Raw genomic sequence first — 27,363 nt, 5'->3', positions numbered from 1 at the left:
CTAAGTCTAAAGAGACTGAAGTCCCCAGCATATCTTACTAGATAAAGCCAATAAATCTGAGGTTTGAGTTGGGCTAGTGGTAAAGACGATTTTATTTTTGCTGGGCAAAATTTTTCCCTTTATATTAATTTTAAAATGGGAACAAGTATCCAGTATTGACAATACTTTAAACAAAAAGCTATGGTCACTGTCAATACATTTGAAATCCACAATAACATATTTTAAAACCTAAAGTTACTTCAAGAGCTAATTTTTCAGGGTCCCAAAGTTATTTTTTTTCTTTTGTTGGGCATTTTTAATTCATGTAAATGTAATAGTTTGGGACTTGCTTAAATGATTTATTTAATTCATGGTGGAAAATCCACAGGAAGTTATGGATTTCTGAGTTTTTTGTGTTCTCTGAGATTATTATAAAGATTATTATAACCGGAATGTTATAAAGCCAGAAAGTAAAGTGAACTGTAATGTATTAAAGCTTATGTTAAAATGTGTTTGATTTAGAAGGCACACAATTCTTTTGTGATTTCAACTGTATTTGATTGGATGAGACATAGAATTTAACACACATCTATAAAATACACATATAATCCTAAAATATTATGCAGGCATATAAAAAAGGTCCTCAGTATATCTATCATATAATCAGAGTTTCAAAATTACTTGCACAATGTGCATTTAATGGCAAACTTGTTTTAGCACTGCGCGATGTTTGAAATAATGACCTCATCTGTTTCAGTAGGAATCTTGTTTTAAGATGGTGAGACTTACTGCTTAGTAAACATGAATATATTGCATATATTGTGTATCTAGAGATGGTGGTTGCAATGTTATCTGCAGTGCTTTTGAGAAAAAGAGAGAAATCGGCACAATGATATGCATACTTCCAAATATGCAGTTTATTGTTATATATTAACATGCTATGATTTGTCTGGAAACAAGTCAAATGCCCAAAAATTCAATCAGCTAAAATTTTATAGTTAAATGTTACCTTCTATAAAATGTTTGTATTGGCTTCCTCGAGAGACTAATAATTGGTTTGGCTTGATGAATAGATTGAATCTGTTTTGGAGAGTGCTAGTAACTTATAATGATTTTGTATTTCTGCATCAACTGAGAATGTGATGGTTGAAGAGAAAAGAATTATTTTTAATGTGAAATATCATATCGGTATTGGACATATCAGTATTCATGACTATTTTATGCACTTAGTGATTTGCCTTATAATTAAGAAAATAATTAAGAAAATAGAAAAAAGAAAATCGAAAGTACGATACAAGAGACTTCTAGAACTTATATCAAACATATTTGTAGTAAAGGGACTTTAATGATGAGGTAATAATATTGTTCATTGTTCATTTTGTGAACAATATTCATATTTTCTCCTATATTGATGTAATTACCTTGATCAGCTACTTGTTGTGCCTCTTTGAACAGAAAGACATGCTCTTAATGCAATATATATTCAAATATTTGGAGACTTCGCACTAGTGATAGTTGAAAACTAGTCATTTTGTATGTTCCTGTTGTTTGTTTTACTGTAGTTTGTGTCATTCAGTTATAGGATGAACAATTATTTCTGGTTTCGTTCAACTTGTGTGTTTGGGGGGGAAAAACCCTATAGAATTACACAGAATCCCATAATATTGGAAGTGATTTGAATTGACAGTTAGGTTTAGAGCTGGAAGTAATTTGAATTGGGGAGGGAATGGAAAGGGGAACAACTGGGGTCATTTGCAGTAGTCTTTAGGAGCATTCTCCCCTAAACTCACTAGACTTTTCAAGATTTGTATTTTCCTGTCATACATACAAGTGTGGGGAACCCAACTTTTCTGCCACAGCTTTTTCATCTTCCCAAAAATTATCACTGACTGCCTTTAAACTCTTTCTCTTTTTAGACAGATTCAAACCTGGAGTTACTGTGTCTGAATTGGGTGGCTATCTGTTTAATAAATAAATAAAGACTGCTCTGATAGATTACATGGAAATGGTTCCTGGCTGAATTGAAATAGCCATATGTGTGGGTTTGTTTTATGTTACACATGTGGAATTCCTCATTAGCATAATGAAAGGTCCACATATTGACTTTATACGTTGCCCAAGGTGTCAGTTCAAATAGTGATGGTTCAAATTCTGAACCATCAAGGGCAATGGCTTTTTTTTCTCAGCTTACACTCATTAGACTGATTTATTCATGTTCAGGGAATGTAATAAATTCCATTACAAGCTTCATATACTTTCCCCATATCTTATAAAAGTTCTGTTACCATTTTTTCAACATGTTTATTATGAAACCCTTGGTGATTATTTATCTTCTTGGGATTTCTAATTTTACAACCGTGAATATTTTGAGTATATCATCTGAAAATACTCTTGAACAGAAATGTACCTACAAAAATTCTCTAAAATATCTTTTAATGTAGTTTATATAAACACTTGAATGCATATTGCATAACTTGCCCAGCCGAAAGATATTGCTAATAGGGCGTTTATATTTGGATATGGTATAGAAGTGTAGTAGCACAGTAATATGTATGTCTTTTGGTACAGTTTTCAGTGTATATGCTGATACTAAGATGATTTCAAAATTGCACTTTGTGTTAGATAAATTGTGTATAGTATCTGTAAGTATGGTACTCTACATTATTTTGAGAAAAGTTATAGCTTTATGTAGGGATAAATAAAGCTGTTCATCTGTTAGGAGTTTGCTTTCTACATCTTGATTTCTCTGATTTTACTCATATTGTTAAACTACACAGCATAGTTCCTTCCTTAAACAAACTGTATTATGTGATAACCTCTCTTCATATCTTGTTTACAAAATTTCTTCTTGGCAATATATAACAACTAAACATGTAGAAATTTGAGCAGGTTGAATTATGTAACATATTTAAAATTCTGTGATTTTCTATACAACACTAATATAGTGAATTTTCTAAAATAATAAAATAAATTGTGCTATGAACAATGAAAACGCTTTCTATTTTTGATGGGAAAACCTTACTTATTTTTTAAAAAAGCTCTCCTGTTACATTTTGCATAGCTTACTTTCTTTCTGAAATTCATCATATTATCATGGAATGTCTGAAGTTACACTCTTTAGAGTTACCAAGAAGCTGCTATAAACTATGGAAGGAAGCAGGAAAAGCAGGTGGAGCCCCCAAAGGCAGAAGAAGCTTCCCCTTTTCAAAGCAAGCCATCATGTAGCACAAATGTTAAGAGTGAGATGTTTAATTCTTGTGAATATTGCTTTGGGTGCCCTTTTGGCAGTTCCTGACATAGCAGAGTAGGAACTAATGGAAAGGGGGAGAGAAGGAAGTGAGCTTATGTATATGTGCACATATTTATGGGGTTTTATTCCTGTAAATAACTGCACATTATTCACCAATCTGTATACATCTCTTTCCCAAGCAATTAAAATTAGAGATTGAGTTAAAATTTTGAGTGGCAACATTTAAGTAATTCTGTGCTGTGTAGTCTTAGATTCTCAGTAAGATGTTTTCAGTCACAGTTATTAGATCACTATTTTAAAAACATCTTTTGCTCAGTGGAAGAGCCATATGCTTTCTAGAATAGTAAATGAACGAAGCACCAAGTTTTTAAAACTGCTATAAATCTAATTTGCAGCATCGAAGTTAAATGTTACCTTTGTTTTAAGAAGCATCCCAATCTTAGTGATATCCTAAATGTATGTGAATAGAAACTACCCAAATGAAAAACATAAATGTTACAAAAAGCCTGATTATATGGTGAAAGGAATTTAATTTTAATTTCAAACCACAATGCTTTTATTTTATTTTGAAAGTCTTTTATATAATTCTTAAAAGAGTTGCAAGGAAGGAAGGCATATTGTGGCAAATAGTGAACCACGAGCAATAATTTAAGCCAGAGTATGCACAGATAATTAAGAATATAATCTTGTATATTATATGTTACATGTCTATACTGTTCCTATGTTGCAGTTTAAAAAAAAATAAACTGTTCTTGGAGGAAAAAAATTCTTATATGTAAATTGGCAGAGTACATTTATTACATATTCCTAATTCTGTAGCATCTTCCTCTTGATCATTTTCAAAGGTTTGCAATAGTAAAAGTTGGAAATTTGCAGAACCATAGAAAATGCATTTCTTAAAGGCCAAACTCTTTCAATTTGATTATGTGGAAATGGAAAGACTTTGCATTTTTTCCTTGCAATCTTCCTAATGTTTATGTTCCATGGAAAGATTTATTGAAAGGATATGTTCCTTTTGACCTCTTGCCCAGCTGAAATTGTCCTTTACTAAAATTTTGAGCACAGGTAGATTTTTAAAATATGCCTGTAGGCACATAGACACAGCCAACCCTGCCATACACCTTAAAAGGATTAAGACGTGACAAAATTGCAATGCTAGTGATTCATTCAAATGATGTTGAATGCACACTTGTGTTTCTCTGCATAATAATGGCTTTGGCTTTGGCTATATAAACATTTTAAATAAATAAAAATTTTAAAAATAAATATCTTAATATCCTTTTTTCTCCATCTTACATAGCTAGTGATGGTGGCATTGTTGGCAAAGGCTAAATGCAATTATTTAATGGGGGAGAACAGTGCCTACAATACAGTGCATACAATAATGTTATATTAATATTTTAAAGGATATGATTGTTTATTGAGCGTAAGACTATCATTTATCCAGTGCATGCATAAATACCTAGCATTTTATTTCTTCTTTAGCATTATGTAAAGTATTTAGTATTTTAGTACAGTATTGTGCCAAATGCAAAGTAAAGACTATTAAGTTAAGATTAAAATTCAGGAAAAGGAAGCAATAAATCTATTTTATACCAATATAATTCACCATATAGTACTTGCTCTGTTTTTCAAACCCTTCTTCTCATCTCAGCCATTCATCACTTCATGTGCTATCTTCTCACTTCTTGCTTTTTAAAGATCTTATCCATCCATTATTTTCCTGGTCTTTCCATTTTTGTTGATTCAATAACTATTCTTTGATGTTTTACTGTTCTGTTTTCATAAATTCTCCATATATAACCAAATCTCTTCAAGGTACTTCTTTAACACTGACCAGTCAGTTTTCTGTTCCTTCACTTGTTTTTCATTGCACATTTCTTAAATAACCTGCTTCACTGCAGGTTGTTTCTCCTGAAATACTCAACATCTCCTTTCCATATTAGAAAGTATTCATAAATACATTTTTATACGTTACTATTTTCACTTTCTATATCCACTCATTCATCATAATAGACCATATATTACATATTATCTCACTATCAACATTTTAATTTTAAGATTTCTCCATCCATTTCCTTATCTGAAATGTGCTTTCTATCAAAGTACACATATTTATTTAGTTACTCTACCTCTTCTCACTCAAATGTTCATGTTTTTCTGTTGCACATGCCTATCTTTATCTTCAATAGATTGTCAGATCCTGACTCCTTGCTGTCTAATATATGACAACCATTCCAGTCTTCAGCCAGCTACATAACATTGCCTTCACAAAAAAGTAGATTAACATTCATGTCCATTGACCATCTCTAATGTCATAACAAACATTCCTTATACATTTATGCAAACACTCATCAAATGTCTTTGTTTAAGCAAGAGGACATTGCATGTTTTTGTTGTTCCTTATTCTATGCATGAGCTTGCATGTATAACATTTAGCAACCAATCTTCACCTCCATATAGATTTGAATTTGAATTTGAATTTTTTATTATTGGCCAAGTGTGATTGGACAGACAAGGAATTTGTCTTGGTGCATATGCTCTCAGTGCACATAAAAGAAAAGATACATTCATCAAGAATCATAAGGTACAACACTTAATGATAGTCGTAGGGTACAAATAAGCAATCAGGAAACAATATCAATATAAATCACAAGGATACAAGCAACAAAGTTATAGTCATAAGTGGAAGGAGATGGGTGGTGGGAACGATGAGAAGATTAATAGTAGTGCAGACTTAGTAACTAGTTTGACAGTGTTGAGGGAATTATTTGTTTAGCAGAGTGATGGCATTCGGGAAAAAATTGTTCTTGTGTCTAGTTGTTCTGGTGTGCAGTGCGTTTTGAGGGTAGGAGTTGAAACAGTTTATGTCCAGGATGTGAGGGGCCTTTAAATATTTTCACAGCCCTCTTTTTGACTCATGCAGTATACAGGTCCTCAATGGAAGGCAGGTTGGTAGCAATTGTTTTTTCTGCAGTTGTAATTATCCTCTGAAGTCTGTGTCTGTCTTGTTGGTTGCAGAACCAAACTGGACAGTTATAGAGGTGCATTGATGTAAAACAGTCCAGGATTTAAGCCGATTCATTTTTCTACAATTCCTCAATGAACCTGCTCAAAGGTGTGGCAAAAAAACTCCATAGGCAAACTTATTCCCCTTTCCTTTTTGCATTAACCCACAGCAAACATTTCCTTTGTTAAAATAAATTTAATTTATGACCACAACTGACCCCAAATTTTCTGTTGCTAAGTGAGACATTCGTTAAGTGAATGTTGTCCCATTTTAGTACCTTTCTTGCCACATTTAACTGCAGTTGTTAAGTTAGTAACATGGTTGTTAAGTAAATCTGGTTCTGACTTTGCTTGTCAGAAGGTTGCAAAATGTTATCACATGATCCCGAGACACTGTAACTGTCATAAATATGAACCAATTGCCAAGCATCTGAATTTTGCTCTTGTGACCTCTGGGATGCCACAACAGTCATATATGTGAAAAACTTTCATAGGTCACTTTTTTTCAGTGCCATTGTAACTTTGAACAGTCACTAAATGAATTGTTGTAAGTCAAGGACTACTGTACAGGTGAAATGAATTGCACAGCAAACGTAAGAGGGATTGATTGCAGTGCTGAAGTTTTACTGCCGCTTTCTCTTTGAAAAGGAGATGTTATGGCAGATGTTATTCTAAATTAAATAGTGTATTAAAAGGGTAGAGTTTATCCTCTTTATATATAGAGTTTATATCTTTTTCCTTTTATTTGTTTATTATTGTGGGAGACCATCCAGTTAGACAAATGTAATAACAGAAAGCTATTGAAATTGCTCTGTAAAAAGATATATGTATATATTGATGATAGCGACCCAGCCTTTAGTAACAGTTTCATTTGTTCCCACCTTCAATGATTGGATAAGTTTGACGAACTGGGGAAAAAGAGGGAAGGAAGGAGGCCAGGAAGAAGAAGTGGTTGGGAAGAATGATGAGAAAATGGAAGATTAAACACCAGGTTGTTTCCACTGGAAATCATCCTGACCTAAATCCTACTTTACAAAACAGTAGTGCCAGAGGGCCTTGAAGAATCAAAATAAAAGAAGAATTTATGTTAACCTTAAAAGCAACAATTGAAAGAACAGCTACAGTAACATACATTGTATTGGTGTCAGATGCAAATACCAGGTCCACACATATAGAATTAAAGCTAATTACTTTATTGTATTCTGCCTATAGTACAGGAATCTCCCTAAACTGCTTCCCTTCTCTTGGGGATAGATAGATGAGGTTCCAAGCAGTTTGGGGTGGCGAGAATCAGTTCTGGATATTTGCAGTTGCACAACAACACAAGGTTAACTCCCTGCTTGATCCCTCCTTTCTGTCTGGCTAGGTGTTTCCCAACATCTCACAAACAGGCATTGTGTTGATCTGTAGCTCTGTTTAAAAGATACTGGTCTGTTTGGATCTACATGTGGTTGGCAATAAAAAATTAATTTCTACTACATGCATTTGGTTATATATTATTCAAGTTAATAAATTTCCTTTTCAAATAATTTGGGGCCTATGACAAGTTTCCTGAATTACAGTTTATTAAATAAACCATGTTGGCTGGGTTCCCACATGTTCAGGCATAAACTATGGTTGGTGCAATACACTCAGTGGGCTAATGCCACCCGCCAATGAAAACCAGATAGTGCCTTAGCATAGGATAAAAACTCATGATGCAATTAAATTTTCATAATCTATTCTGCGGAGTCAAAATTATAAATTAACCTTCTTCGGAAACATTTATGGGTGCAAGTGTTAAGGTTGTAATCTGGCACCTTCAGAATATAAGTTTAGAGTACATTTGCAAGGAGCTCAACCTGAAAGCTAGCTAAGACCATTGCCTCATGTCTGCAGCAGCCACATAGATTAGCAACCTATCATACTCCAGGTATTGCTGACAAAGTATGGCCAATGGCAAGGGGTTGAGCAATGTAGTTCAGCATCCTGTTGCCTATGCTATTTTGTTCTGCATTATGAATATCTCACCCTAAGAACTCTGCCATTCTGGATGTGTTCATTTTCTCCATACCGTGTAATATTTTAGTGTTGGCGATATATCCATTAAAGTCTTCATATTATCTTCAAGAGAATTACAATTTAAGACTGGGAAGGCAGAACTATAAACAAAAACTGCTCTGGCATTTGGAAACTCTGGAAAAAGTGCTCAATATAGCGCAAACTGAAAAGAATAAAACACCGCACTACACAACTGGAAAGTGTCATTGTACTGCCACATTTGTTGATGTGGCAATGGGGTTGACACAAGCTGTCCCAAGGTGCATCCTCTCTATCTAAATCAGGGATGTCAAACTGGCGGCCCGTGGGCCGGATTCATCACGCACAGGACACGCCCACCCCAGCTCTGTGAAGGGAAAAATGTTTCAATACGTCAGATGACAGCAATGTGATGCTGGGAGTTTGACACCCATGGTCTAAACCAGTGGTTTACCCAAGGTGGGGCCTATGCCCTACAGGGGAGCAATTTGATTTTTAATGGGACAATTTGGAACCTTGTTTAAACCAAGTTAGTGACCTTTTAGGCTTCCTCCACATGAGTAGGAGTTCACTTTTGGAATAGTAAGAATTATATGTCACGGGGTAAGGGAGCATCAGGATTTTAGAGATGCTTAGGTGGGGCATGGCCAAAAAAAGGATGGGAACCACTGGTCTAAACTAATGTAGGCTTTGAATGCTTTGGATAGAAATAAAATTGGCAGATTTGTCTATTACAGTGGAAAGTAATATTGAAACGTTTAGCAAAATAGTGGAAATAACTTCATGAAGTACGTTTCAGAAAACATTTTTGTAAAGTACTTGCATTCATACTTCCAAATACATATTTAATTTTTAATTGATACATCTTAAATCTTTCCTATTTCTATTATTTGTTAAGATAGCATTATTAAAATGTTGCACCTGTGACAGTCAGCATAATATTTTTTCATCACTTAGTGCAGGAACAGGAGTCAAATATTTCATAAGCAGACTGAAAAGCTGCTACAAAACACTGTCCACAGTTGCTTAGAGGCATATTTCCAATTACCTCAAAATAATATGAAATGGCCTTTAAGAGATGACATTCTTTCACTGGAATAAGCTTGGGTTAATATTTTTTAGAATATGTACAGATTATTTTTTACACAAATTCCATTAGGCTCATTCAGTAACACTGTGTTCCAAAAATAAGTTGTTATAAAAAACATTGATGCAGATATTCAATTGATTTCAGCTAGCTAAAAAAAATTGACTTCCTTTGTACTTTTGGTAGTTATGAGAACAAAAAGTCATCTAATTATTTTTTCGTTGATAAATCTTTACCTTCCTCAGAGTAACCCAGTCATTGATCACTTTTAAATACAGTAGTCCAAACAGGTGTATATATGAACGATCTTGCTTCTAAATTAACTTTTGCATTCAATAAACTAGTCTACTTGAATCTATCTAATGTGTTAGTAAAGTAGTATATTTTCCTGACTAGGCTTAGACATTCTGAATATTAAGGCATATTAATGTGTACACGTGTATTAAAGATATTAATATGATGCAAGGTAAGAAAAAGAATGGGTGGAACCATCTGGCAATCTCTAAAAGATTATGCCTGAAGATCTACATCAAGATAGGCAAAAACGTTTCTCTAGTCTCCTAACATATAGTAGTTAGTTGATTGCATAATGCTATGCTATGCATAGTAAGCTTTGGTTTTGAAACTACGATGCATTGACGATTGTATTTTACCCAGACTCATCTTTGGTGATATGGGTGACTATAAATGTGATCAATAAATTATTATTATTATTATTATTATTATTTATTAAATTTTTATACCGCCCTTCTCCCAAAGGACTCAGGGCGGTGTACAGCCAAAGATAAGACACAGGATATATACAATTAAAACCAACAATTAAAACGTAACAAATTACAAAAAGGCTGATAATTTAAAATTTAAAATTTTAAAATTTTAAAATATTAATAAAACCCCAATTTAAAATCAAAACTATTATGCCAGTCCCGCTTGAATAAATAAGTGTGTTTTTAGCTCATGACGGAAGGTCCGAAGATCAGGCACTTGACGTAAGCCAGGGGGAAGTTCATTCCAAAGCGTAGATGCTCCCACAGAGAAGGCCCTACTCCTGGGGGCCACCAGCTGACACTGTTTGGCGGACGGTACCCTGAGGAGACCCTCTCTGTGAGAGCGTACAGGTCGGTGGGAGGCATAAGGTAACAGCAGGCGGTCTCGTAAGTACCCGGGTCCTAAGCCATGGAGCGCTTTAAAGGTGGTAACCAAAATCTTGAAGCGCACCCGAAAGACCACAGGAAGCCAGTGCAGACTACGGAGCAGTGATGTTACGTGGGAGCCACGAGCGGCTCCCGTTACTACTCGCGCAGCCGCATTCTGGACTAACTGCAGCCTCCGGGTGCACCTCAAGGGCAGCCCCATGTAGAGAGTATTGCAGTAATCCAACCGAGACGTAACCAGAGCGTGGGTGACTGTGCATAAGGCATCCCGGTCAAGGAAGGGATGCAACTGGCGGACCAAACGAACTTGGTAAAAAGCCCTCCTGGAGACGGTCGCCAGATGTTCATCAAAGGACAGCTGTCCATCCAGGAGGATGCCCAAGTTGCGAACCACCTCCTTTGGGGCCACTAACTCGCCCCCAACAGTCAGCTGCGGATGCATCCATAAATTAAAAATGGACAATGTAGCAAGTAGAGAGCTAGTTTGGTCTTGTGCAGGGGTGTCAAGCTCAATTTTACTGAGGGATGCATCAGGGTTGTGTTTGACCTTGGGGGGGCGGGGGTGTGGTATGGCCAGGGTGGACATGGCCAGCTCGACATCCATTTTTGGCCACAACAGCCTCCTGCAGCCCTCTGCCAGCAAGAACAGAGCTCGGTGGGGGCCCCACACACGGCCTCCCCAGATCCATTTTTGCTGGCAGAAGCACCACAGGCCAGTCCTTCGCTGTTTCCAGGGCAGCCCCACGGGCCAGATCTAAGCACCCTGTGGGCTGGATCTGGCCCGTGAGCCTTGAGTTTGACACCCCTGGTCTAGTGGTAAAGTGGGTGACTGTGAGTTTATGTCCCATGTTAGCCATAAAAGCCACCTGGGTGACTTTTGGCCAGTCACTTTCTCTCAGCCCAACTCACCCGACAGGATTGTTTTTGTTGTGATGAAAATAGGAGGAAGGTGTGTGGGATATGTTCATTACCTTGAGCTATTTGTAAAAATAATAAAGCCGGGATACAAATAAATACATTTGGCCAAGACCAAACAAAACCTATCATGTTGTTGTACAGTCTGTGAGCCCAACCAATGTACGAACAGTACATATTTGGAAGTTTAAAAGTTAGAACTTGGATTAAAAGTGCATGAAATATGCAATGGCTGTGGAGAGGGAATGTTGCCATACAGCCACGGTATGTTTTGAAACAGAGGTCCTTTCATAAAGCAAGTGAATTTTTGTCATTTGCTCTCAGCATAAGCTCCATTGGTCATCTCCAGTAGTCTAAACAGACCTCCCAACAAACTACCAAAGCAAACCCAAAATTTCAAGTTTCTGAAAGACTGGGAATATTAATTACGGTAATTAGAATCACCATTATTGACACCACTTTTGCTAGAGAAATTTCATGAAATCAAATCTTCAGTACTAGAGCTATTTCAACTAAATAGATATGCCATTTATTTTATTTAGGCTAGAAAAAGTTTATTATGTCTATTCCTGATATTAAGAGTTTAAAGTGGGATGGAAAGATGTCTACCTATTTAATTTATATAAAGAAGCTTCTTCAGTTGTTAAGAACTGTTGACAAAGCTGAAGCTGGCATTTTGGGTGATGAAGCATAAGAAAGGGAGGTTCAGTGTAAATGCAGCCACCTCTTGCATTCCTGCATTTGTATTTCCTAGTAAAGTTATGCAGGTTTGCCTTCAGGAAATGTTTTAAAACTGATACTAGCAGTTTTACTAGAATACTTTCTGGGCTTGTATTTTGAGTCTTATCATTTAAAACAAAGGTGTATTTAAAGTGACTTGTAATAAAATAAAAGACCTTACGTATGTCCTTTCGCAGCTTTCCAATCAAAGCCCAGAAATTACTCTCTGTCTCTTAAAACTTAGAAGTTTTTCAAGCTCATTGTTATTTCTTTACCACGTACAAAAATTTTAAAAGGAAGAACCAGTAACTTTATTCCAGGCTATAAAAGCAAAGAAACTGATTCTTACTAGCCAGAGGCTATCCAGATTTCTGTAGACTTGATACATGAATCTCAAGAGAAATTAGATATCTGCTCTTACCCTCTGCATAGAAAATAAGTCTGTGCGGTATAATACTATTGAATTCCAAAATGTATTTTTATTAAAAAGAGTTATCTTTAAAAATTGTGTGACATGCATTCTTACAATTTTTTTGATGCTAAGTTAAAACAGACATTGCCAAAAGTTTTGCCAAGAATCGGCAATAACCAAAATGAAACTCTTCCCCCCCCCCCCCGTTTATTGGAGCATACTAATCATCACTTTGCACTTTGCTTTTGAGATTTCAGAAGTGTTTTGCTTTGAAACAAAATAGGGAGATGAGTTTTTACTATCCTAGATGCCCTTTGTTTGGAGGTTACATAGGATATTCTTATATTCCAGAAGTCTATTCTGTCTATTATATACTTCATTCAAATTATATTATTTATTTATTTCTGAGATGAATTACATTTCATAAGGTTGTTCTGCACAGAAACTCATGGGGACTGCTTAATTTTGATGAAATTCTTGTTTATACAATTTTAGTTGCCTTTATTGACGGTGGTCTTTATTGATTATGGACACCTGGTTAATCCAGACACCCCCCACCCAAGACTGTTTATTTTCTGAGACTTATCCAGAAATCATTCTGTGTTATAGAATGGCTTTTAATTTTTATGTCCTCTTTGACTTTTCTGAAAGCTTATGATGTGACCTTTATAATGATTTTATATCATGCAAATCTCTCACTGCATTGTTCTAGTAAAGGTGGGATATTCTTTATTGAATAAATGTCTTTGTAGAATTATTTGTTTTTTTTAAAAAGGTGTCATGTTATACCATACACCAGGGGTGTCAAACTGGTGGCCCATGGGCCAGATGCATCATGTGTAGGCCACGTCCACCTCTGCTCCGCGAAGGGAAAAACATCACGAAACATCACATGATGGCAATGTGATGCTGCGAGTTTGATATGTCATATAGTATATATTCTCCACATCTGAAAGTTGCAGCTGTAGATCAAATAAAGCAATGCTTAGGGCATAAGTATTGCTTTTCAGAAAATAAAAATGATTTTAAAATACAAGAGAAGAAGCAACTTCATTTGTAAATAAAACAAAAAAAATCAATAGATTTCAAATTCCAGAGAATTAAGGGTGGGAATCAAACTAAGAGAAACGTGAGCAATAAAGGTAGTTGGTGAATTATGTCATTTCCTTCTATGAAATTTTTAAAAATGAAAAAGGGCAGTCCAGCAATTAAGTGCTAATACAATATTATTGTTATAAAACAATCAGATGGAATAACTAACTGTTCAACATCTACATGAAGCCGCTGGGTGAGGTCATTAGTGGTTTCGGGGTGAGTCACCATCTGTACACTGATGATACGCAGCTGTACTTTTCCACCCCGGACCACCCCAACGAAGCTGTCGAAGTGCTGTCCCAGTGTCTGGAAGCCATACGGGTCTGGATGGGGAGAAACAGACTCAAGCTCAATCCCTCCAAGACGGAGTGGCTGTGGATGCTGACACCCCGGTACAGCCAGCTGCAGCCGCAGCTGACTGTTGGGGGCGAGTTATTGGCCCCAATGGAAAGGGTGCGCAACTTGGGTGTCCTCTTGGATGGGCGGCTGTCGTTTGACGATCATTTGGCGGCCGTCTCCAGGAGGGCCTTTCACCAAGTACGCTTGGTTCGCCAGTTGCGCCCCTTCCTTGACCGGGATGCCTTATGCACGGTCACTCATGCTCTTGTCACTTCCCATTTGGATTATTGCAATGCTCTCTACATGGGGCTGATCTTCGGACTTTTCGCCGTGAGCTGAAAATGCACCTATTTATTCAAGCAGGACTGGCTTAAAAGTTTTATTAAATTTTTAATTTGGGGCTATTTATGAATTTTATGATCTTAAATTGTTTTAAATTTCGGTCATTTGTAATATGCTTGTTTTAGTTTTGTTTTAATGTGTATATTGTGGGTTTTTTTAATATTTGGCTGTACACCGCCCTGAGTCCTTTGGGAGAAGGGCGGTATAAAAATCTAATAAAATAAATAAATAAATAAATAAATAAAATAACTACAAAAGTATTGCTTTGTTCTTATACATCTATTAATTTTACTAAGAATATATCTTCAGTTGTGACTTCCCTAATTTCCCTGCTACTATATGCTTGCTATCCCAACACATTGGAGAATACCAAATTAGGAAAGCTAATTTAGAGTTGGTTTGTTAGCTGCATTATAATATCTCTCTCTGTCTCCCCCTCCCCCTTTCCTTCTCCCTCTCTCTCTCCCCCTCCTTCTCCCTCTCCCTGCTCAATATTGTTTTTCAGCTAGAAAAAGCAAACAACATTCTGCTTCATATTTTAACTAGCTAGCAGTGGGAAGTTTTAAAAACTTTTCTGGTTGAAGCAAAAGAAGGAGCAAATGAGGAGGAGTAAGAGTGATGGGGTTGATGTGCTTGCCAGGAACTCACGATGCAAAGATTTGCTGTACTGTTGAAGATGATAGCTTTTTAAACATCTTCAATCTGTTTCCTCTACCCTTACAATCTTGTGTAGAATGGAAGTGAATCGAAATGAATGGAAATGATAGGAGAATTCTGTATCTCTTTCAGGAATATGATAAAGGTTTTGAGTGTTCAGTGAATGTATCTTACTGTAAATATAGGACTAGGAAATGTTGATATAGGCTATCTCTCATTTTACTTGATATTTGTTGGGCAGCCGTAACTAAATGTTCTCTATACAAAACAAAACAAAATAGAATAACATTATTTACCTGATTGGAATAAAATGAATTTCATTACTGGATTTTTTTTAAAAAAACAACAACTACCATCAATTTTATGAAATTTATGGACTAAAAACTATACTACAGACACCAAGAACATGTGAAAACTCTATATGATCAAAGGAAAAAAATAAAGAAGTGTCCAATGTTATATTGATATGTACAAAATAGAATTTCATAATTGCAGATGCTGTGCATTTTGCTGATTCCTAATAAAGACAGTATTGTGAGTTAGGTGCAGGTGACACGATCTAAACAAAGCATTTATTGATTTGTTCATATGAGTTATGTTTATCTGACACTTCAAACACTTTTAATGTGCCTATCTTGATGCATATACATTGAGATGTTTCTTTAAATTACAGGAATGCAAAATGATTTTATGCTTATATGATGATATAGGAACGTGTTTTTTGTACACAGTTTAATTTAAAGATGAATACATTGTGGAAATTATTGTCAGCTTTTTCTATTTGGAATAAGACAGTCATATTCTTTTGCACTGAGATTTGAAATTAAATTACATAATTTCAAATCAGTGAAAATCAATGATTTATAATAGCTTTATTTATTAGAGTGAATATTATTTTTATTTCTGAGTGAATGTATTGGTATTACAAGAATAAACTAAAATTAGTTTGTTAAGAGTCTTATGTAATATAGAAGGTAACTAGAGCTTAGCTAGTGTACTTGACACATAGTTGGATTTCATGAATTGCTTGAAGCATTAATTTTCTGGGCTGCCTTTTTGTATTTAGTCTTTATTTCATTAAGCATCCCCATTCATGTCCCTAATAATCAGTTCATTTTGTGTGGTCCAAGATACAAAAATTCTCCTTCTGTTCCTTTCGTAGGAAAAAAACATGTTTTCCATTTTCAGAGATTTTATATAATTTCATGTGTGCTCAGACACTTCTCTTCTATATTAGTTTAGATTAAAAACAAATGCTTCTCCCCCACCCAAACTTTGCATGTAGCAATTGCAGAGTTGTGAAAAATAAGTCCTATTTCAGCTTTTTGTTTCTTTAAAACAGCTATCAGTGATGTCAGAGTCAATACTAAAAGCATTAAGAATGCTGGCAAAATGTAATGCAGCTGCAATCCAACATGATGCTGGAAATGGGGTTGAGAACATAAAGGCTTTCCATATTCCCAGGGCGCACAACTGCTTGCGGCCTTGGCTTTGATCTCTTCAAAGGCTGCTCCCTCCTCCTCGGTGGAGAGACTTGGCTGCCACTCGCTTGCATTGAAAAAAGGCAGAGGTCTCTATTCAGGCAGAAATCAATCACTGTGCAGGAACAATTATGTGTAATTCAACCATCATGAAAACAGGATGAGATTATGGGTTTGTTACCTGAGTGACTGTGTAGAGATGGGGAACTCTGAACACAGGAGTCCTGCTGACATGCCACATCTTGATGACAATTATAGACATATGAATGATGTAGCGGGCGGGGGAGGTGTGATGACAAATGCTGGTCACGCTGTCCAGCAGAGCAGAAAATGAGGTTACAATTGGGAGATAATGTTTGCATATGTAACCATATTTCATCAAGCTGGGAAACTTCAGGGAAGAGGAACGCTAGGCTACAGTTTAAAAAAAGAAAGAAAAGAAAGTATGTCTGTAACGTTGTGTACTTGAATATAATTCATCTTCCCGTTTGTTTAGAAACTCTTGTCAAGGGATTATATTGACAAATATCCCAGCAATGTTTGTAGGTATGAAGATGGGACGGCGGGAGGGGGCAGGGGGAAAGAATGGCGACAGGAATCATGGGTAATTCCAAAGATATCTAAAATAGGCTGCTTTAGAGCATGCCTAGCTTTGTGCTTGCTAGTGATGGTTGATGAATTGCTGGGCTTTTGAATTACAAGTATAAATGCCTCCTACTGGTTCTCCATCCAAGTTTGACTTCATGGTAGCATTTGTGTAGAGTTGAACTTCTTTTTTTTTAATGTGTAGAGATTGTAAAGCTCCTTTAAAAATATTTCAGCCACAAGCTTTTTATTTCATCTGCAAACAATCTTTTTTAAAAGAAGAGAGAGGAAAGATTGCTACATTAGGAGCGGATAGGATAGGATAGGATAGGATAGGATAGGATAGGATAGGATAGGATAGGATAGGATAGGATAGGATAGGATTCTTTATTGGCCAAGTGTGATTGGACACAAAAGGAATTTGCCTTTGGTGCATATGCTCTCAGTGTACATAAAAAGACAAGATACATTCATCAAGAATCATAAGGTACAACACTTAATGATAGTCATAGGGTACAAATAAGCAATCAAATCATACTAGGAAACAATCAATATGATGTAGCAGCATACTGATTTTTTAAAAAAATACCTTTATTGACAAAGCAACAAAAGTAGTTTAAAATAGCCAGTTCTATTCTAGTGGTTCAAATGTTGGATTAGGAGCTGGGACACCTGCTCCTAATCCAAGTCCTAACCCTGTTTTAGGGACAGAATTTGGAGGAATTATGTTCTCTAAAGCTTACAAAAAAGGCAGTGACAAACCACATTGCTTAGAATATTGTTTAGGCTTGTCTGTCTGAGGCCAATTGACTTGAAGGTAAAAAAAAATGAATAACATTTTTTAATTGAGAAACCATCCAGGACTGATGGATTTTAAAAGTGTCACTTTATTGTAAAATATATGATCACCCACCAATCTTTCTCCCCCACCCAAAGCAAAATGAAATGCTAAAAGATGGCTCGTTGTGAATGCCATCAATACTCAGTTTTGATACATGAACTCGATTTACCGTTTATGCTGCTCAGGCTTTAGACATCAGAAGCATGAGAGCTGCTTTGAGTTACAGATCTTCAAACAATAAGTCAAAACAAAAAATCAATCCCGCTGGTCCCTGGCTGTAGTCATCTAAAGATAAAAGAGAAAAATAAAGTTATGCTAAAGCAGATAGAGAAAAGGAATAGATATGTCAAGGAAACACAGAGGACAAGTGTAGAGTTGAAATGGGCCTAGCCTGAGCCAACATCAATGCTTTTTTATCTTATCAAAAAGTTTTAGGTTTGCCAACTCTCTTCAATCTAGATCCACTCTGCTCCAGGGCAGCCTGAAGCACTGGCTTCAATGAAACTGCTTTCTTCTATGTTCTTAAATATAATCACAGAGGAATTAGAATATATTTCACTCGTGGTGTAAAACTTTACTGGTAAATTAAAAACTGAAACAATTCCTCCATGCTTCACTACATATGAATTCAGGTCTTTCTGTAACATTTAATGAAAGGTGTAGGTGAGTTAGGCAGAGGCAAAAACCTGATCTTCTCATAACTTCATGAATGTGTTAAGGTAGTTTTCTTAATAACAATATGGAAGTGCTAGCCATTGTTTTTTCCCCCTCAAGATTCCCAGTCTAGCCTACAGTTTGATAAGACATCGACAGTCCCCCATTTACACTCTCACCAGGGTCAGCCTGCTTAGCTTCCAAAACAACTAAAGTCCCAACCATAAAAGTAACAATTATGAGGTAGGATCCTCTTCTAACCATTAAAAATAACCTGAAACTTACAGCTTTCTTATTTGAGATAAAATTGCATTCAGGTTTTTTGTAAATTAAGAGAAAAAGATCTTAAGGGAAACATCTTGATTAGTTTAGACCAGGGGTGTCAAACTCAATTTCATCGAGGGCCGCATCAGGGTTGCTTGACCTCAGGGGACCGGGTCGGTGTAGCCAGGGTAGGCATAGCCAGATTGATGTCACTCATGTTGGGGGCACGCCCAAAAGCACTGCCAGCGAAAATAGGCTCCTGAGCTCCATTTCTGGCCACGACAGTCTCCATTTCTGGCCACGAAACCCTCTGCCAGTGAAAATGAAACTCAGGGGTGCTTCATTTTCACTGGCAGAGGCACCACAGACTGGTCCTTTGCTGTTTCCAAGATGGCTCCATGGGCCAGATTTGACCCACAGGCCTTGAGTTTGACAGCCCCGATTTAGATCAAGCCTGTACAACTTGTAGAGGGGGAGGAACAATTTAGACAAAGTAAAAAAAATTGCAGACTGCAGAGGAATACCTGGAATCATGATTAGATGTTTGCTGGCTAGCAGAGTACCAGAGTACCATTAGCCTGAGCTGGTGGTGGTGAGGCCTGAAAAAGAGATTCTTGACAGAACCATTTTGAGGGCAGTATAACAAATTTATTGACTTTTTAAAGAGTGCAAACACAAGTTTGCTTAGTTGGGTCATATGTTGTGCAGGTCCACTTTAGGTGTTTATTGTGAAGGAATCATCTACAATGAGAAGGTAAGTGTAAGGGAGCTTTTCCTAACACTGTCCAAACACCAATGGGAAGCTACATGATTGATCTATGAGTTTCTGGACTGGAATAACAATGTTTCCATAATTTCAATTTCGGTTATTTGAATTTGTTTGTGGATAAAATCACATGACCTATATATACACGTTATGTAGACAGTCTGCCTATATCATAACTTTCAGGCATTGAATGTGGGTTGAGCATTCTAGTTATTCTCTGGGCTGACACGTCATTTCTTCATTTGCCAGTGGGAGAAACTTGCTCTGAGGCTTGAGATACTACAATTAAAATTAATATGAAATGAAATGAAATAATTCAAGCAGAAACACATTTAATCACACAAATGCCTGCTTAACCATATCCTTCTACAAGCTTAGATTTTGTATAGCTTGAGGAATGGGATAAGCAGCTACTGAGAATTCCTCATAGCACATTTCTGATTTTTGGATTTTTAGAAGAATGGTTATAGAGGGTGCCCATCTTGAGGCTGCTTTTAATAGCTCTTTCCTCAGAGCAATAGAAGGAGTAGCCCAGCAAAGAGAAAACATATGTAAAGTTATTGACATACACCTGGTTACAACTTCTGTCGTTCTCTGGCAATCACAAAACTGGAAAACATACCCTGGAAGAAATATATATCCTTGGCTTAAAATTATGAGCAATGGACTTTTCCAGATGTTGTTATAGCAGAGGTGGGCAACCTGTAGCACCAGGGCCAGAAGCAAACATTGTGCCAGGACATTAGAGGCCTTTAGGAGTTATAACTAAAGTGTATATTTAGTGTGATATAAATAAAAATGATTAAATACATGATTAGCAAATAGCTGTATATTTAACTTTAATTAAATTTAAATCTTAATAAAATTATTCAAAATCACATTTAATTCTACCCTCCCTCCAATTCTTTTTTGGAATATAACAGCTAAAATGAAAATACAGTGTAAAAGTCAAGTATAATTGAAGTCAATTATAGTGTCTCGGCTAGAAAAGGTTACAAGATGGCTTTAAGTTTATGAGAAAAGTGATTATCTGAATTGATATTTGGAGGGGGTGACAAATTGCAAATGGCTACTTTATGAAATGTATTACAGTGAAACCGATTGTTTGCGTAAGTCAAACTGTACATGCTGAATTGTAATATGTTAATAGTAGTACAATAAGAATATATGTTAGAATAGATTTAATCTCGATTATTGAGTTTTATTATGGCAGCTGTATCTGAAAAAACAACACACTTTCTAGGCATCTTCATCAATGCTTGCTTTTAATCCAGACTGTCTCCTTCATATTGCCAGGTAAATTTTATGTCATTGAATCTTAATTGAAAAGATTATTTATTGTTGAGCCTATTCTTTGTTGGTTAATTGAATTTCTAGATTTGACTCATGATTTCTACAACGTTTTCTTGGACATCATGTTAATTGCAAGTTCCTGTTCTATCCTTTGATACTTACATCTGAAGCAACAGTTCTTTTGTATACGGTAGTAAACCAAATTTGGCTTGGGTTTCTGTAGAATACTATGGTAGTCTGTTCTTAGACGCTCCAGTGCAATGTTATATTACAAGTCTTGATTTGAAAAATGTCCTGTAAATTCTGAATTGAAAAGCTTTAAAAGGAGTTTAAATAAAAGAAGTTATGGTGTCTTTCAAGGTAGCATAATATGGCAGAGTTGACTAGCCTTTCATAATCTGATATTTTCAGACTTGGACAGCTCTGACTGGATGTTGGGTTATGGAAGGATTTATATTCCTTGCAGAAAACTGGTCATTTGCTTTGTTTTTAGAGAATCATTAAGGCCACTTGGAGGTTTATCTCTATCCTCAGGGTCACCTGAGTAATGTAAATGAGTGTGGAGCCTTCTTGGAACTGCTGAAAGGACTGTATTGTAGGCTGGAGATAGATGGTGTTGTATCCCTCCCTCTCTGTTGAGAGAGGGCTGTTCAATATTGACATACAGTAGATGTCCTCTTTGACCCCTCTTTCAAACCAGCAATCCTCTCTGTCCAAATGTGGACTTTGCTGTCTTCCAAAGGGTGGCCTTTGTCTTTTAAATGCAGATGGACTGCTGAATCTTGTCCTGATGGGTTTGCTCTCTTATGTTATCCTTTTGTTGCTTCTTGAAAAAACACCTTTGGGACAACCATTTATTTACTGACCAATCAAAGTTACAATGGCACTGAAAAAGGTGATTTCACGCGTTGCAGCATCCCCAGAATCATGTCATCAAAATTTAGACGCTTGGCATGTATTTTTGACAGTTGAAGTATCCCAGGGGCATGTGATCACTATTTACAAACTTTTCAGCTAGCTTCCAATAAGCAAATCAATGGGAGAAGCCTAATTCACTTAACGACCACATGATTCACTTAACAACTGCAGCAATTCACTTAAAGACTATGGCAAAAAAATGTCATAAAACTGGGTAAAATTCACTCAACAACTGCCTTGCTTAGCAACTGAAATTTTGGTCCTGATTGTGGTTAAGTTGAGGACTACCACAATTGGAAGTAGAAATGTGTGGTTTTCTGGCTTCCAAACAAATTAGAGAAATCAACCTTATTTAAGCTTGTAAGAAAAGTTCAGAATGGGAAGCTATGGTTAATAGCAATAGTAATCGCACTTAGACTTATATACTGCATTACAGTGCTTTACAGCCTTCTCTAAGTGGTTTACAGAGTTAGCATATTGCCCCCAACAATTTGGGTCCTCATTTTACTCACCTTGGAAAGATTGAAGGCTGAGTCAACCTTGAGCCTGGTGAGATTTGAACTACCAAATTGCAGGCAGCCGGCAGTCAGCAGAAGTAGCCTGCAGTACTACCCTCTAACCCAGGGGTAGTCAACCTTTTTATACCTACCGCCCACTTTTGTATCGCTGTTAGTAAAATTTTCTAACCGCCCACTGGTTCCACAGTAATGTGCCGTGTATCATCGTCTGCGCATGCCTCTCGCACATCATGGATTGGATTTGGGGGGGCGCCGGCTACCAGCTCTGCTTGTCTGTTACAGTTGGGTAGTGTGGGGGGAGATACGTGAGCTATTCTGGGACGAGGCTCTTTTGTTTGTGGTTGCACTATAGTGCCATTTAGTTTCACTTACGTAATGTGAACTAAACTTATGCGTGGGCAATACAAATAGTATATTTTCAGAAATTTAAATTGTCACAGGGAATTTTATGAAAACCTAATGAAAATGTTTTTAAATAATGCTATGAAATTTTTTGAAAAAGTCAATTAAATTAAAAAAAAAAAGGAAAGTGCTTCAATATCGGACAAAACCCCTACCGCCCACCATGAAAGCTGGAACGCCCACTAGTGGGTGGTAGGGACCAGGTTGACTACCACTGCTCTAACCACTGTGCTACCATGGCTCATTCCAATTAACCAATTTAATTGTACTTAACTAACATGTTTATTTGGAAAAGTAAAATAAAATAAAAGTAAAATAGATTTGTTTGCATATAAATTCATAGTGTGAGGTAATTGGCCAAACGTAGCCTATATTTAAGATAACATCACATAACTGTTCAAATGGAAGTGGCATGAACTGACAAAACGCAATTAGTGGTAGCAATGACAATGTGCGCTAGTAATTCCTCTTTTGCATGTTCTTAAATAGAAGCAAATAAACTTATATTATTATCATAAACCCTAGACTGATAGGTACACATGGAAAACTAATAAAAGTCTTACAAACATGTATTTACACTTAGTGATGTAGTCATAGTATGAATCGAACAAAAGAAAACCGTATTAAGGCAGGGGTTTTATCAGATCAATTGTAATTAAAACATGGTATGTATCTAGTTCAGATAAGATGATAAACAGTGTATAGTTTTTATAGTTTTTTGTTTGTGTACAAATTGGTCTATCAGGTGAAAATATCTTATCAGATTGCACTTATATCTTTCCTGTGGTTAGCTGGAGTATAATAAATACGCTGTCAATTTTGCTACTTGGGTTTCTTTCTTTTTTTCCTGGATGATGATTTTGTTGTTGTTTTTGTTCATGTAGATTGCTGGATAATGTATATAAATTTTGTAAAAATTAATATAAATTTAACTGACTGTATTACTCTGGAAATATAAAATATCTCTCTTAAATATGAACCACTTTCCCCTTTTAGGGAAAGTAAACAAATTCCTTGATAGATAAAAATTGAAGTAGAAAGAAACTAGACAACTTTAGGATTTTTTTAAAAATTGAAATAATCAAATGGCATTATTTTGAAATGAATTGAATGAATTATTAACTTAAAATGGGATAAAGGGACTTTCCAGGATCATAATGTTTTATAATTTGGAATTATAGGGAAGTGATAACGACCAAATGATATCAGCATTTTACATTTACTAAATATCCGTTACCAGCTTTTTCTGCACAGTTCATATAAGCAAAGTCTCTTGTGTGGCTCACAATAAGTTTGTGATAATTCTTTGTTCCTTTGTGCTATGATCTTTATGTCTGTTGTAATTTCTAGAATCACTGAGTGTAATTTTTAAGTCTTGGTTTTTAATGTTGTGAGCAAATACAATATGCTCATGCTTAATGTTTAATCATTACCTTAATTATATATCAATAGTATTCTACTTTTCCTTTGTTTTATAGTTAATAGCTTTTAGTTAATAGTTAATACCACTTTTATGTTTTACCATTTGGTTTCACTGTGGCCACTAGAATTCTCTTGAGTATACAGCCCTTGTGGCATACATTTTCCTCCAATCTATAATCTTTTCTTTTCTAGGTAATTAGTTCTTAGTTGGCCTGTTTCATATTGAGCTTTCTTGCCACATGTCTCAAGTGCTTCAGATTTTACATGACTTCGAACTTCAGATTAACTTTGAAATGATAAACAAACAAACAAAGTATTTCCTTTTTGCTGAAAAAGTCATATAATTCATAAAGCCATCAATTGTCAAGGGAATTACTTTCTGATTACATCAGATGGAAGTTCTTTCATGAAATCTTTTTCCCGCAACTGTAGTAAGTTCTTAATTTGTCCTATGACTGCAGCCATTAATTTGTATTTTGGGATGTTCCGGGATTCAAATGTCAAGCTGCTTTATTTCTTCGTTTTTCCATTCTACCTGAATCAAATCTTTTCACTTGTGGATAGATACTATCAGTCTTGCTAAGGGTGTAGTCCTCATACCACTTTTCTTGACTCAGATCCTCATTATCAATATATCCATAGGTAAGTTGACAGTACATCTTTGATTCTTTATCACCTGTGATACTTGGCCTAAATTGAAGATATATCAAGGAATGGACCGCTTCTATAACTGTCATAAGGGGAAGAGAATCAATGGAAATGAGCATGGGAAAGATCCTATCCTTCCCCGTTTCACAATTGTCTCAGCAGTCATTGTTCACTTCTGTGTTACTGTATATTTTGCTTTCTCGAGCTATTTCCATTTCCCAAACTGTGAATTTACTATTTATCAGATACAAAAATGCAATGTGGATATTGATTTGTTTTGTCTCAAAGATTGGACAATTCAGACACTTCACCTCCTGACTTCTGAGTAGCCCTTAGTCCAATTAGGCAAACTGCCAAAGGCCCTTCCTGGCAAACATCTTGAAGCCACAAAAACAAAGATGTATACAAAGCAGAAGATGAAGCAGAAGACGCGGCTACAACGTTGTTTTCCAGCAAAGCTCAAATGCTGGTGCTGGTCTGTTTTAAGCCTTATGGGAGGGGCCAATCATCTCTTGGCCCTACTCCTGAGTTGTCCTCTCTGCTTGAGCTGTTCTTGCCTACTGGCAGCTCTTCTCATGCGTGCATTAGGAACAGGCTCCTCCTGTTCCTCTGCCTCACTATTGTCAGCCTCTGGAGTCTGCACCTCACTTTGCAATGGCTCTGGCCTCACCTCAGCCTCATCGCTGTCCGGTTCCGTTGCCAGCGCTGAAGGCTGCTGATGGACCACAACATATATACCATAATTCACTAGTAAGGCACTTCATGAAAGTTGGCTCACATCTATCTGCTGGTTTAAATACCGCTAATTTTCTTTGTGTTATTATCCAAGCTTTTTAAGATAACGATCACTGTTCCCATAATCTCCTACTAGAAGCATTGAGAATCCATCCTTCCTTATTCTTCAAATGGACACAGTTATTTGCCCAGTTGTTTCCTTTCCTCCAATATCTGTATCCTATTTGAGACAGGATCTTACATTAGTTATCATTTTTCACAGTCCATCAACAGCGACAAAGAAAGAGTTCTATTCTCTTTATGTTTGTTTTGGATGGAAGTGAGTTCATCCAGCATCATTCCGAAGAGATGGTGTCTATTTTAGGCCTTTCAAAGTTTACTTAAGGAATTGAGGATATCTTCATAATGATTGTCCAAATGTATGGTGACCTCTGTCTAAGAATGCATGGAATGTGAGAATGACCTTGGAAGAGATGGAGAATGATTACTGCATTTTCTGAAGTATAAGACACACCCTTTCCCCCCCCCCTAAAAGGGGATGAAAATTTAGGTGCATCTTATACGTCGAATGTACGCCACCCACCCACTGGACCCCACCTTTTGGCTTCTGCCTCCCAGCAATTTACCTTTTGCATCAAGCAGCAAGAAGAAACAGCCCATTTCAGCTTCAGCACAGCCTAATTAGCACAAGTTGATTGTCTGTTGTATCAGTCTCCCGACCCTCAGCTGTTTTCTGCTGCTTGTTGCAAGGAGGTAGATTGCTGGGAGCAGATTTTTTTTTCTTGTGCTAATCAAGCTATGCTGAAAATGAAAGTAAAGCAGGCTGTTTGCTGTTTGCTGCAACGAGCCAAAATTGTTGAGAGGCAGATTTCTTGTTCTTGTTTTCCTCACCAAAAATGCTAGGTGCATTTTATAGTCCGGTGCATCTTATACTCTAAAAAATATGGTAGATAAAAGAAGGAGGAGAATTTGCAACTCAACAGGCAGAGAAAGAAACATAAAAAGTATTTGCCTAATTTATCTGCTGGTAAAAAGAGATAGCAAGAGATTTGTAGTTTTATACTTCCAAGATTCTTTTAATACAAGTTTACAATAAGGTGGAGTTAGGTCATTGTGTTGTGTTTCCTTACCTGGACAGCTTGGGAGGCGAAGATAGAATCCTATGAGCTGACCAAAGAGTAGTCTCCCTTCCATATGTATTCATTATACAAGAGTGACGACTGCATTCATATTTGCCTTTGAAGGATCTCTTCTAAAGTTCTAAAATCAGACTAGTGCTGTACAGATTTGGAAAACTATATTATTTTGTTTTCTGGAGCTACCCATTTTACTGCATGCTTTTTATCTTGCTCAGTTCCCTAGTCTACTGTTTCCTCAAGCAGGCAAATCAGACAGCATTACTTGAACCAGGCCAAGATGGAAAACATCACTTGTAATGCAGAAGATGAAAACACAGATAGGGATTTCATTTGCAGTGGCACGGGACAAGTATATTGTTTTAGGTTTCTGTCCTCCACAAACAGTTAGTGGCTTGTAGGCTGTACTGTCAGCTGGGCAAACTGATAATGTGAATATGCCTAGATATGACAAGATATGGAACTGCCCTCTACCAGTTTAATGCATACCCACATTGGCTACTCAGAAGAGATTGGTTAACTCTGGTTTATGGCTTAATACAATATGGAACCTGAGTAATTATGGCTTCTTCAAGAAGCCATGGTTAAACCATTTATATTTAGAGTCGTATATAAACTTAGTTACTTCACAAAGTATATGGTGCTCAGCTTTAAGAGGCTGGAAGGAAAAAAAAAATATTGCATGAGCAAATATACCCTGATTTTTTTTAGGAAAAAAAAAT

The 27,363-nt window shown here is 36.4% G+C and overlaps 1 protein-coding gene across 7 annotated transcripts in view; it reads left to right on the top strand.

The window, feature by feature from the left end:
- The window catches only part of LEF1 (lymphoid enhancer binding factor 1), a 117,052-nt gene that overhangs the window by 6,877 nt on the left and 82,812 nt on the right, over positions 1-27,363 (top strand). The gene's annotated exons all lie outside the window — the stretch shown is intronic.

This window comes from Ahaetulla prasina, chromosome 8, assembly GCF_028640845.1.
Source record: "Ahaetulla prasina isolate Xishuangbanna chromosome 8, ASM2864084v1, whole genome shotgun sequence".
Lineage (NCBI taxonomy): Eukaryota > Metazoa > Chordata > Lepidosauria > Squamata > Colubridae > Ahaetulla > Ahaetulla prasina.
Note: the sequence above shows the minus strand (reverse complement) of the source record. Positions and strands in the feature narration are given on the sequence as shown.